This window comes from Triticum aestivum, chromosome 2A (genome assembly GCF_018294505.1).
Source record: "Triticum aestivum cultivar Chinese Spring chromosome 2A, IWGSC CS RefSeq v2.1, whole genome shotgun sequence".
Lineage (NCBI taxonomy): Eukaryota > Viridiplantae > Streptophyta > Magnoliopsida > Poales > Poaceae > Triticum > Triticum aestivum.
In genome coordinates, this window is record NC_057797.1 from 49,457,846 (window position 1) to 49,470,644 (window position 12,799).

Genomic DNA, 12,799 nt, shown 5'->3' on the forward strand with positions numbered 1-12,799 from the left:
TTACCATGTGGAAGTTGATTTTGGCCAAGCAAGACGTTGTACAGATGATGAAAAATATGTTTTTTCCTTTTGAGAATTAGTCTTCTTACTTGCTAGCACGTATTTTTTGAATGAGTGCAAATCTAAAACAGATACACTAGATTTAGGACCAATTTCATCATATTTCTCCTGGAGGTATAGTTTTATGACACTTTTTTTTCATTCCTTCAAGAGGTCTGTAACCCAACAGGCCACCCACACAATTTGAAGAAAGCAACACGTGCAAATCAAAAATTCAAAACTGAGCAAGACTGCATAGGACATGCAGTAAACGACTTGAAAATAATAGGACCTAGATTTGTAGTTTGGGAAATTTTGGCCTAATTAGACACCTAAAAAAATCTACGTTCGATTTTACTATTTTTGAGTCTTCATGAAAAGAAAGGGAAAGATAAGAGGAAGAGCAAATACAAAAATTCGACCTAAAAAGGCGCATGATGTTTGGGCTCCGTCACCCAGTATTTTGTGTGGCCCAATCTTTTGCAAATCACTCAATAAGTCTCACGCCGCTTTCATCAGCTGACTAAGATCCACTTCCATAGTGGAAGTGGATCCTCTGACATACAAGAGGGAACTCAGGGTGCTACAGCACCATCCTTGAGTAAAACAGAGGAGGCAAGTTAGAGACCTGGCACTTCTCAGGAATTACTGTAGATTGCAGATCACTGTACACAAATTATTGTTGTAAATCGTTGTATTAGAGCACTGTTCATAGAACTTCAGAGAAGGAAAGTCAGGTTACTGTAGCTCCCTGACTTCCCTTAGCAAGTCAGAGGATCCACTTCCGTAGGGAACTGGATCTTCCGTAGGCTACCTGCCAACCTATGCTCTCACCGTCTTTGTGCTCAGTTTACTACATTATCTACTACTCCCTTCATTCCATAATGTAGTGCGTCTGCGCTCTTCGAGATTTAAGTTTGGTCATAAGTCTGTACTTCATATGAATACAACGTCTATTTTTGCCCATGCAAGCAGTGACTCTGGAGGTGATTGAAAACCTAGGCCAAAAAGCCTCTATCTCTTATCGCCCTTCCATCAAAGGCGAAGGGAGTAGGGGTGCACCTTGGCGACGCTCTCCGCAAACAAGGACACGGAGTATGTAGGTGTTGGAGTGGTGGCAATAGCGCATGGCATTACATCGCAGTGGAATAGACGTGGCCGTGTGCAGCTTCCTGCACCTAGGGGGCGAGGTGGTGCGTGGAGACGAATGACCGGTATGCAGTAGTTCTAGATCTGGCTGGTTTTCCCAGATTTGAAGCCCATCGCAGAAGACCTAGTGGATACTGGTTGTGGGCGGGGTGCACAATGTGGCCTCAATGATAACCCCGGCCTCACATCATCACACGACTAATTTACCTTATAAATATCAATCATCGCTGCTTCGTCCTTGCTAAATTACATATCCCCACTTTGTCAATTACTCACTAAAGCAGACAGTAAACTTTAATTATCTGTGTTACTATAACGAAGGGTATATATGCATGCATGGCATATGCAGTAGGTAGAGTGATAGGGACATTGTTTTTATTCAAAAAGACAAAGACAGACAGGGGTATTGTTCTGTTTCTTCCACCTAGCTAGCGCCGAAGCGTGTGTCCTCACTCCAAACAAATAAACATTTTCTCAGGACCATATAATTAATAAATATAGAAAGTAGCTTTTTATAACACATACGCACCATTTTTTTATATCTTGCGTGCTGGTGCAATTTTGAAATCAATTCTGAATAATTAACTTCAAATGGCTCAATTGTAAAGATCAAATATGGCGTTCTAATAGCTACACTTTTCTGTACTCGTCCCACAAGCCTCCGTCTAGACAACGACTTGCAGTTAGGCAAATTAAAAATCAAATAGCAACTCATGGGTATCACTACACGGCCATCATGAAAACGAGAATAGGTATACACTACACGGCCGGCTTGTCAGGTTGCACCCTACCAGACTATATATACATACACCTACCTTCGTCTTCAACTCACTCAGCTTTCTCAAGTTCTTATCTCAAGTATTCACAGGACACTGTGTCCGTAATCTGTACTGGAGTACTAGGCTACTCAATTTGCAGTTTGCACTTTTGCACTCACTCGACCATCCAATTTAACCATGGGCATGCACGCGGTCCAAGTCCAATAGCATGGTGGTGGAGTTCCTCTATGCCTCGCTTGCGCGCGGCGATGCGGCGGCCGTGGCCGCTCTGCTGGTGGCGGACCTGGTGTTTTCACGGGCCGTGTAGGTGCCAGCACATGCGGCGCCTACTGACCGGCGAAGCGAAGGGGGCGTTCGCGTTCCGGTTCGCGCCAGCAAGGGTTGAGAAGTTGGTGGCGCCGCCGAAGGCGACGAGCAGTGGGTGGTGGCGGAAGGCTGGGCGGGCGAGCATGACTATTGGGTGCATGCATGGTGCCTCCGTGCTGGCGTCATCACCAGCTTTCGTGAGTACTTCAACACGTCTGTCACGATTCGAAAGTTGGGCCGGCCAGCTAAGGAGGACGTGGTGTGGGCCATCTGGGAGAGTCAGTCGCCCAGACCCAGGGGCCGCTCCATGCCATGCCTAGTGCTTGCCATATGACACCGCGAAGTCTTGTATATGATGTACATAGTTTGTAAAAAATATATGATTTTGTTTTTACTCTGACAACGGGAAATTTGATTTTGGCCAAGATATTGTACAAATGATGTATAATATGGTTTTTCTTTTGAGAATTAGTCTTCTTACTTGCTAGCATGTGTGTTTTGAATGAGTGCGAATGTCAAGCAGTTATACTAGTTTTACGTCACATTTCTTCAATTCTCCTAGAGGTCCTGTTTTATGACACTTTTTTTTTCGAGAGGTCTGTAACCCAAGCGGCCACCCGCAAAATTGAAGAAAGCAACAGGGTATACGGCATTAGGAGAAATAACTATTTGGGTGGTTAACTTGCCAGTTGCCACGCGTGAAAATCACAGCTGAGCAGGGTTGCATAGGACATGCAGTAAACGACTTGACAATATTTTGACGACCTAGATTTGTAGTTTTGGAGAATTTGGCCTAATTTGACACTTTCAAAAAAAGAATAAGGTTGTACAATGCATTTTCTAGTATTTTTGAGTCTCCATGAAAAGAAAGGGAAAGATAAAAGGAGGAAGAGCAAATACAAAAGTTGGACAAAAAAAAGGCACATGTTGTTTGGGCTGCGTGGCCCAGCTTTTTCTGCCAACCTATCCTCTCACCATCTTTTCTTCTTAATTAACTAGCAAAGTGGCCCGCTCGATACGCGGGCTAGCATTTCATAAAGTTAAATGGTGAAAGCATATTATTTGATTTTTCAGAAGAAAAACTGAAACCAAATGTGATGGCATTTTCAAATGTAAGACTACTTCAAACATAGTTTAATCTTCGACATGTTCTGGTTTTTATTGATATATAAATATATGTGTTACCCCTTCATCATTTACTTCCTAAGTATGCATGTCATACTAAATATTTTATGATCACTCGCGTTGTTTAAATAATGTTTGTATTATTTTTCTATCTTTTTACCATGCTGCTTAGCTATATATTTTTCTGCAAACATAAATTTAATAGTTGTCATAGTGTTAGTGTAGTTATAGGTACATTTTCTAACGCCATGCATAATTCACATATTTATTTTAGTGATTTAGTTTATTTATGTACTATACATATCCTGTAAAACTTTCTCGACACGTGCACTCTGCAGTACCATTGGTAGCTTATATTTTCACGTTACATTATTTGCTTTCACAATGACCATTTTCTAGAAAGAAATAGTGTGTACTTTCTTTGGAGAAAAATATAATTATCCATACTACTACATGTACAAAACGTCATCTGTTTTTGGGTCTCACCAGTCTGATTCTTCACTTTCCACATTATGTAGTCTTCTCGACTTCTCAGTTCTTCTAGCATGTTTTTTTTAGCCAGAGACTCTATACCAATTGTTCGATTGTAATTTTCATTAAAAGCAATTAAAAGTGTATGTACAAAAGGGATCAAAAAGAAAGGAGATGGCAAGCCCATCTAACTCAAGGATCTTTCGGAGTACAAACGTGTGGCAATGCAGTCTTGAAAAACTTGAAGGAGCTAGTGCCTAATTCTATGATGTAGCAACTGTAAATCTTTCTTGCGTAGCAGCTTCCATTATGTGGTGATTGGATTAATATGCTTAAAGATCTTGTTGTTCCCTTGCATCCAAATATGCCAGCAACTCATAATGACAATGTTCATGGCCACTCCATTTGGTAATTCATTCAAAGCCAACATGATTTCCTGAATGACAGATCTGTCCCTCTTCTTATTAGGAGTGATCAGGTGCCAGCATTGTAGAGCAAATGAGCAGTCCAAAAAGAGGTGCAATGTGGTCTCAATTTGCTCATTACATAGCACACATTGGTAGGAGGGGAGGTGAAATGATTTCCTGAGAAGCAGACTTCTTGTGCTGAGCCTATCTTGGATCAGAAACCAACAGTAAAATTTGGTATCGCTGAATCACTGCTGATTTCCAAATCTTCTTAAATATGGGGTGTGCCACCTCTCCTTGAATTAGAACTCTGTAATGTTTGGCAGCAGAAAAGGTTGCAGAATTTCAATAGTAGCTCCATATATACTAGCTAGCTAGGTGTGAGAGTTATGTGAGCTAATGTTAATTGAACTTGTTGGAACTGGCCAAAAGCTTGGGTAGAGAGTGACCTGTGAAAGATCTCTTGGAGATTATCAGTCTCAGAAACTTGCTGAACTAAGGACAAACTGCTAAGGGAAAAAGAGAAATGGTTAGGGTATTGTAGCTTAAGAGGTGTTGTATTCCACTTATCATACCAGAATAGATTTTTCTTATGACACATCATATGTTCTAGAGTGACAGTTGCCCTATGTCATAACATGAGGATATAAGTTCGTGTGATAATTAAATGGTTGGCTGTTGCCTGATAGTAAATCAGTACATAAATTTTTAATACGTCATAATTTAATGATTCATGTCTAGAACTAAAATTGTGTTCTTCTCATGTGCATGAGCACTTAGTGCACATAGCCAGACCTCAGGTCGCAAGCTAGTCCATGGCCAATATGCAGGTTGTACAACCACAAAAAGAAAATGCAGTGTTGTATCTACGAAACTACTACGCGGACGACAGTTGCCAAGTGAACTTTGCATGATGGAGGATTGGACGGTGCTGTCCAGGTTTGCAGTACGCACAGACGGCTTGATGTGCTGCATCATCCCAAAATTGTTCGGAAATTGCCATGTGTATAGCATCGTTCTTGTATCTATTAACACAAAGAATCGATCACGTGAAAAGTATAATATTTGTTTTTTATTGTTTGATTCCAAGTTGCCGAAAACATGACCATTGAATCTGATAAATGAATCTTTATTTTCCTTTACTACAACAACTTCCTATAGTGTAGTATATTATATAGCAGAAATACAACGACAGCAATCATTCCAGTACAACTTAAATTTGTCTGCATTACTATCTCCTATCGTTGTGTGATTACAATTTGTACGCGCAGTTTGTCATGGCAGATAAATCAGTAAAAAAAGGACAAATTTTGGTTGACACGATGATGATATTTCACCCTGTTACCTGGTATTGTATCTTACAGAAATAGAATGGCCATTCCAGAAACACTAAAAGCTAAATTTGTAAGCATCATTCTTCTGGACAGATATACTCTGAAAGAAAAAACAAAAACTAAAATGGGAAACGTATATGAGTTGAACATTATTATAGTCGAAAGGCATGCTTCATAACAATAATCCCTGATAAAATCAAATAGCAATATGTAAGCAATAATTATCTATATGTTAGCATTCACCTTTAAGAAATTAATATCTCATCTTCAGTACTTGGATGCTAAGCCAAGCAACAGCGTTGTCTAGGTGGAAATAACTGCGTCAGTTGATGGTGTAAATCATCAAATATGGGGTGCGTTAACGTATTTCATGCCTAGAGAAGGATCTAGTTCCTAAGGATCATTAAACATCATGACAACCATGATTACGTTGACTATGATAGCCGGGGGTCCCCACTTATAAAAACAGGAGTCTGTAACGGACCTTATGGACAATTTATTCACCCTTAATGTGTAAAGCATGTACAGCCCCCTTTTACGAATAAAATATTCGAATCAGCGAAAAATGTCTGAAAACAAAACATAATGCAATTGATGGTGCTTGAAATTGTCCTGGTAGGATCCTATCCAGCAAAATGTAGATATCAAGCATTGTAATTTGAAGACTTATCTTTTTTATGGAGAATTACAGGGATCTTTACTGCACAAATTTTCTTATAGTGCAGGGGTGTTTACTCTTTCAACATCTTGCATTTACAAAAAAATATCTTGGCAAACTACATATAATTTTGTGAAGTGCAAGGGAAAAATCATGAGTATCACGCACTACAAATCTTCATATGCCAATCAATTTTACTTATCTGAAGAAAATGTTTTGATTACTCCATGTTGGAAAGTGCAACTTACCAGTACCAGCGAACTGAATGCTACGTAGGCATGGTTTTGTAGAGAAGTAAGTGGCAGCAAGTTCCTTTGGTAAGGCGAGAAGTTGAGAGGAACAATCTGCCGTAGTTACTGTGGATAGCTTTTAGGCTAGGAGTGAGCTAGTTGTGCACGTTTTGTGCAGCTCCATATGGTCGGTTGTATGTGCATGCACTCTTCCTTTGTAACTCGAAGCAATCAGCTTCAAACTTGTAGTGTACGTGAGCTACTCCAGTGCTAATGTACGTGCGTGTGTTTGTAGATTGCACTGCATGTAATATGCTGCAACTTCTTTTGTTTCCTCTATTCAAGACTTTGATTATAGCAGCCCACACATATAGTTGTTATCTGATCTTCTACATTGGTTCTGGGGGAGCTAGCTACCCTATAATTTAGCTAACAACATTCATGCCTGATAACACGTGTTGACTGAATACGTACACGCACCTGAAATTTCAAATCTTGTGGTTAGATGACTGAGATTCCTTCCAAGCAACCGAAAAGACCACTCAAATCATCCTGGTTCAGTGATGAATTTAAACACTTGATGAATGGAGCAGAAATCATTTTACCTCCAATCCGCGGCAGCCTGCACTTACTCGGCGGCTGTGAGATCGGCTTGAGTCCAGCAAATACACCCCATCCTCCGCTACATCTACCATGATGAGAATAATTCATTAATTGACCGAAAATAGAAGCTCGATTGATGCATGGTCAGAACCTAAAATCTGAGGCGATTAGAAGGTTAAAAAAAGAAAGAGATTAGAAGAGAGACTGGATTGGGTTGGCCGCCCTTTTCTAAGATCGGTTACAGAGTTTGATGGATCTAGGACGACATGAAAAGTCGATATAAAAGGATTAAGGAGAGGCTGGACTGGATTCATCGCTATTTATCACATCCTCAACAACATCGTGGGGATCTGGAAAATAATGCACCAATAATTACAATCGGTGGAGCAAAGGAAAGATTGAAATACATGTACGTACCTCTCTTATCAGCACATAATCCATCGGAGAATGGATTCAGGCTTCCGGGCGCAATCCCATCGATGTGAGAACCTGGGGCCGCCGCGAGGAAACCCTAGCGCCAGGACGTGAGCGCTGAGCGGTGCCTCTCTTTGCAGTACGATTTTGACAAAAACGATTGGGTTACCCATTAATCCTAGTATTTTTTTGTAATTAGCTAAGAATATGGTGAAACGTTTTGTTCTTTATTATAATGGCAGTGGTGGGTAATTTTTTTACATAAGTCTAATCTAATGGCTATATAATTTTAGTCAGTAAAATAAACGGTCAGATGTTTTCTAATTATTGTGGTAATTTCTAGGCTATTTATCTTTTTCTGATGAGGCCATTAAGCGCTTTTATATATAATAGATTTACTGTCTACTACTTCCTCCGTAAACTAATATAAAAACGTTAGAATACTAAAGTAGTGATGTAAACGCTCTTATATTAGTTTACAGAAGGAGTACTTCCATACGATGCAACATCTACTTTTGCTTGTGCGGGGTGACTCCGGAGGCGACTCAAAAACAAAAGGCTCTATCTCTATCGCCTCCGGCAGTCGGCCATGGCGGCACCACCCTTCCATCAAAGGCGAAGGAGATAGGGGTGCACCTTGTGACGCTCACTGCAAACAAGCACGCTAATTAAATATGGAGGTGTTGGATGCGGCGATAGCGCATGGCATTGCCATCAAGGTGGAATAGACGCGACCGTGTGGAGCTTCATGCACCTGGGAAGGGGGAGCAACTTCATACCTTATTGGGCTGCTGGTTGTTGCAAGCTAAGCTTGTTCCTCACATGTATGTATGCATGTATACGCTGCGAAAATTCTTTTTGGTGACCGAGCTCCAACGAGGCTGTTTTTGAAAAAATTCAAAATTCATCAAATTTCATATTTTTACATTTCAAAAATTTTGAAAAAAATATAGCTATACATAGAGGCATAATACACAAGTGTGTAAATTCAAGACAAATACGTTGAAGTGGGGACTGTGCAAAAAGGACAAATCTAGGGCTATTTAACACATGACACTATTCATTCTCCCAGGCCCTGAATTTGTCTTTTTTGTACGGATCACATTTAAATATATTTCATCCTGAAATTTTACACACATACGCATACCATCCTTGTTTACTTGTAAAAAATTCATTTTTTTTAAACTGGAAAAGTTTAAACTTAATTTTTTTTTTCAAAAAAGAGGCCTTCATGGAGATCGAGAGCCAAAACGCCTCACTCGTATGCGCAACCATCAGTTGCGACAGTTCATCCTTCGTCGAATTAGGAGGAACAAGCTTCGGCTTGCAACAACTGGCAACCCAATAAGGTCGGAGCCAACTACTGTGTCGACCGTCACATCATTGCCCATCCAGTACGGAGCGTTTCAGATTTTACCTTGATTTTTGTTTCTTGTGTACTGAAATCATTAAGGCTCAGTAAACTTTTCAGTCTCCCTCGATCGCGCCTATAAAAGCACACGCATCAAACCGAGGAGATCTCCAAACCAAGAGGCGATCACAATCACTTGGCAGACATGGATACTAGGACGGCAGCTATGCTCGTGCTGACGCTCGTCCTCAACGAGCGTTGTCCAAGCTAGAGTCCTCCACCCGAAGACCAGCCCACTAGCCCCGGCCGCTCTCCACCGGTGGCGACGCCTCTACTGGCAACGACGCCGGCAACGTCCATCCTCCTCAGGCCACACCGATGAGCCCAGAGGCTGAGGGCATGGACCTTTTCAGCGGCGGTGGCGCCTCCGCCGAGAACTTCAAGCTTCGACTACCGAGCCCGACCAGGCCACTGCGCCTCCCATTCATCAGCGCCGGTGCCAGCCTTCGCAAGAAGCGGGGCATGGCAAGGTGCCAGCTCTAGCACCGACGTCGTCATCCTGGGCTCCGCCGGCGCATCCGACAGCTGCCTCGTCTCCCCCACCTCCGGCTTGGTCCATTACGCTTCCTCCCCCCTCGTCGACCCCGGCGGTCGACGCCCACGCAACGAAGCAAAACAGATCAAGGAAGGAGGCAATAGGAACTGTGGTCAAGGATATTCTGGAGATCGTCGCTCTTCTCGTTTGTGTGGCCATTGTGATGATATTCGTCATGGCCGGCATCTTCTCGTTTGGCCGGCATCTATTTGCTAGCATATCTTCTGTTTGTTAGTGATAGCTCAATGAATAAGAGCACAACAACACTGGCGAAGCTACATGCAAACCTGGGGGCATGCCCCCCCTCCCCCCCCCCCCCCACAAAGCTTCGTATTTTCTATTTTGTCCCCCTGGCATCCTGCGCTAGCTCCGCCACAGGGAGCAAGGTGGTGCGTGAAGACAGATGACTGGTCTGCAGTGGTTCTCGATCTGGTGGGTCTTCCTCGAATTTGAAGCCCTACTATAGCGCAGAAGAACCGGTGGCTACTGGCTGCTAAGGGTGTGCAATGTTGTCTCCTCGATGTTGAGTATCGTGATTAGATTGGAAACATAGAATAGACTAGGAAGTATTCCATCTTGTCCTTACTTCAAAAAGATCATGCATTCCTATATATATGCCCACGAGGCTCAAGTAATAAACATCGATTCTACCAATCCCTCTCTATTCCTTCTACATGATATCAGCCTAACCGATCCAAACCCTAGCCGCCACCCGCCACTTCCGCCCCGCGCCACCCCGGGGCGGTCGGTCTTCATGATCACCACCGAGGGCCGCGCCACCCGTACGTACGTAGGGTTTATCCGCCAATCCAGTTGATCGGCTGCCCTAGAGAGTCTTTTTCCTGATCTTTCGATCAGTTTTTTCTCTCTCACCGATCGCATTGATCGACATTTTTTTTTGATTTCCCGATCTAAAATCGGTTTGCATCGCTCGCCGCCATTTGTCATCTTCAACATGCACCTTCTTCTCCAACAACAGCCTAGCCGACACCAGCCGCCGCGCTCCTACGTTGGCCCGCACCGCGTCGCCCATGGCTCAATGCCTCAATCTCACGTCCTACGAGCGTGTTTGTTGCAGCGCATCGCGTGCGCAAGTGCAGCGCTAGCCCGGCTTGAGCCATGGCCGCTCATGCATCTGCATGGCACCACGTGCTGGCCTGATTGCATGTAGGTGCTCATGGCACCTGTGCTAGTCTGTTGCACCTAAGTGTTGTGCATGTATCAAATGGCCTAGCTACGTGTCACGTCCGCCCCGGCTGCATCACATTGGGTGGCTGAGCGGACACTTCGATTTCACGCGTAATCGGGTTGATCATCCGAGCGTCTACGATTCAGTACCGCCGTTGTGGAGGCGCGCGCCTTCACCGATCAAGCAATGGGTTGCAGCTGCGTTGTCCTTTCGGACTGCACTGTCGCCGCCTCAAGGATCTCTTCATGTCTACATTGACCCGCATGCTGCGGCTACGTTGTCCTTTCGGGTCCTAGTGCCACGGCTCGCGTCCACCGCCGCCCCAAGGCCGTTCGCTCCAGACCGTCCACGTGGCTGCACTGACCCTCGGGCTCCCGCTGCATCACCCCATCGGACATGGACGAGGTGGGTAAGGGGTGGGGTGGATCGGGCAGAGGTGAGAGAGGGAGGAGACGGGATGGGTGGGGACAAATTGGGGAAGGGGCAATGAAGATGGCCAAATGGGGCAAAGGCGGAGGGGGGGGGGGGGGGGGGGGCAGGAGACCTGCGGATTGCCGGAGATGGAGATGTGGAGCGTTAAGAGAGGGGATCGCCCGCATTGGTGATACGACTCCAAAGTATCTATAATTTTTGATTGTTCCATGCTATTAGATTATCAATCTTGGGTGTTTTATATGCAATTATATATCATTTTTTGGGACTAACATACTAACCTAGTGCCCAGTGCCCGTTGCTATTTTTTGCTTGCTTTCGGCTTTTCAAAAAAATCAATACCAAATGGAGTCCAAGCGCTACGAAACTTTTTGATGATTTTTTTGGACCCAAAGAGACCCTAGAAGGTTTGGGGGAAGACCAGAGGAGCCACGAGGGAGCGACAAGCTCACTAGGCATGCCCCCAGGCTTGTGGGCCCCTCGTGGCACCTCTTGACCTAATTCCATGTCTATAAATTCTTAAATATTCCCAATATACTATAGAGCCACCAAAAATACTTGTTCCACCGCTGCAAGTCTCTGTTCTTCCGCGATCCCATCAGGAGGCCTTTTCCGGTACTCTGCCTGAGGGGGAATCGATCACGGAGGGCTTCTACATCAACCTTACTGCCCTTCTGATGAGAGTGAGTAGTTCACCACAGACCTATGGGACCATAGCTAGTAGCTAGATGACTTCTTCTCTCTCTTTGATCTTCAATACCATGTTCTTGTCGATCTTCTTGGAGTTCTATCCGATGTAATTCTCTTTTGTGGTGTGTTTGTTGGGATTTGATCAATTGTGGGTTTATGATCTGAATCATGAGAAATATTTGAGTCTTCTCTGAACTTATTTATGCATGATTGTTATAGCTTTGTATTTATCTCCGATCTATCCATTTGGTTTGGCCAACTAGATTGATTTATCTTGCATTGGGAAATGTGATTTGTAGTTGGTTCAATCTTGCGGTGCTCCATCCCAGCGAAAGAAAGGGAAAGGAAACGTATTTGTATTGTTGTCATTAAGGATAAAATGATGGGGTTTATTCATATTTTTGGATTTACTTTATCTACATCGTGTCATCTTGCTTAAGGCGTTACTCTGTTTTTATTAACTTAATACCCTAGATGCATGCTAGATAGCGGTTGATGGGTGGAGTAATAGTAGTAGACATAGGCAGGAGTCGGTCTACTTGTCTTGGACGTGATGCCTATATGCCTTGAATATCATCATAACTATGCATTTTTCTATCAATTGCCCGAAGAAGTGCCAGTGAACAACTCAAGGTAATTCTATTAAAAATTATTACACTAAGAATAATGGCAGTACTGTGTTGTTCAAACAACTACCAAATCAACAACATAAACCCTACACGGAAAATGGTTTAATTTTTCAACATTTGAAAGGAAACGAAAAGACATGCGTTTTAATTGGGAAATGACCACAATCTCGCTGGAATATTTATGGAATAAGCTAACCATGTCTAATAAATCCAATAAAAATTTCATGCAACTCCAAGCATTTCTAATTACATTTAAAAATTAAATAACAATAACATACATGCGTTGAATTAAAACTAAATTTGATCAAATTTGGCTCTATTTAAACTATATGTAAATGTACCAATAAATATTCTAAATCTAAATGCATCTCTAGGTTCTAGACATCAAAAGGGAACCC

General features: G+C 43.0%; 1 long non-coding RNA gene across 3 annotated transcripts; it reads right to left on the minus strand.

The window, feature by feature from the left end:
* Positions 1-3,966: 3,966 nt before the first annotated feature.
* Positions 3,967-7,595, minus strand: LOC123184649 (uncharacterized). 3 transcript variants are annotated; one of them, XR_006493018.1, is made up of 5 exons: positions 7,519-7,595; positions 7,104-7,186; positions 6,979-7,007; positions 4,726-4,782; positions 3,967-4,586 (listed from the first exon to the last, which is right to left on the minus strand). It is a non-coding gene; the product is annotated as an uncharacterized lncRNA (long non-coding RNA). The 3 variants fall into 3 exon arrangements; XR_006493019.1 differs by having other exon boundaries at positions 6,979-7,016; XR_006493017.1 differs by lacking the exon at positions 6,979-7,007.
* Between the last annotated feature and the right edge of the window lie 5,204 nt (positions 7,596-12,799).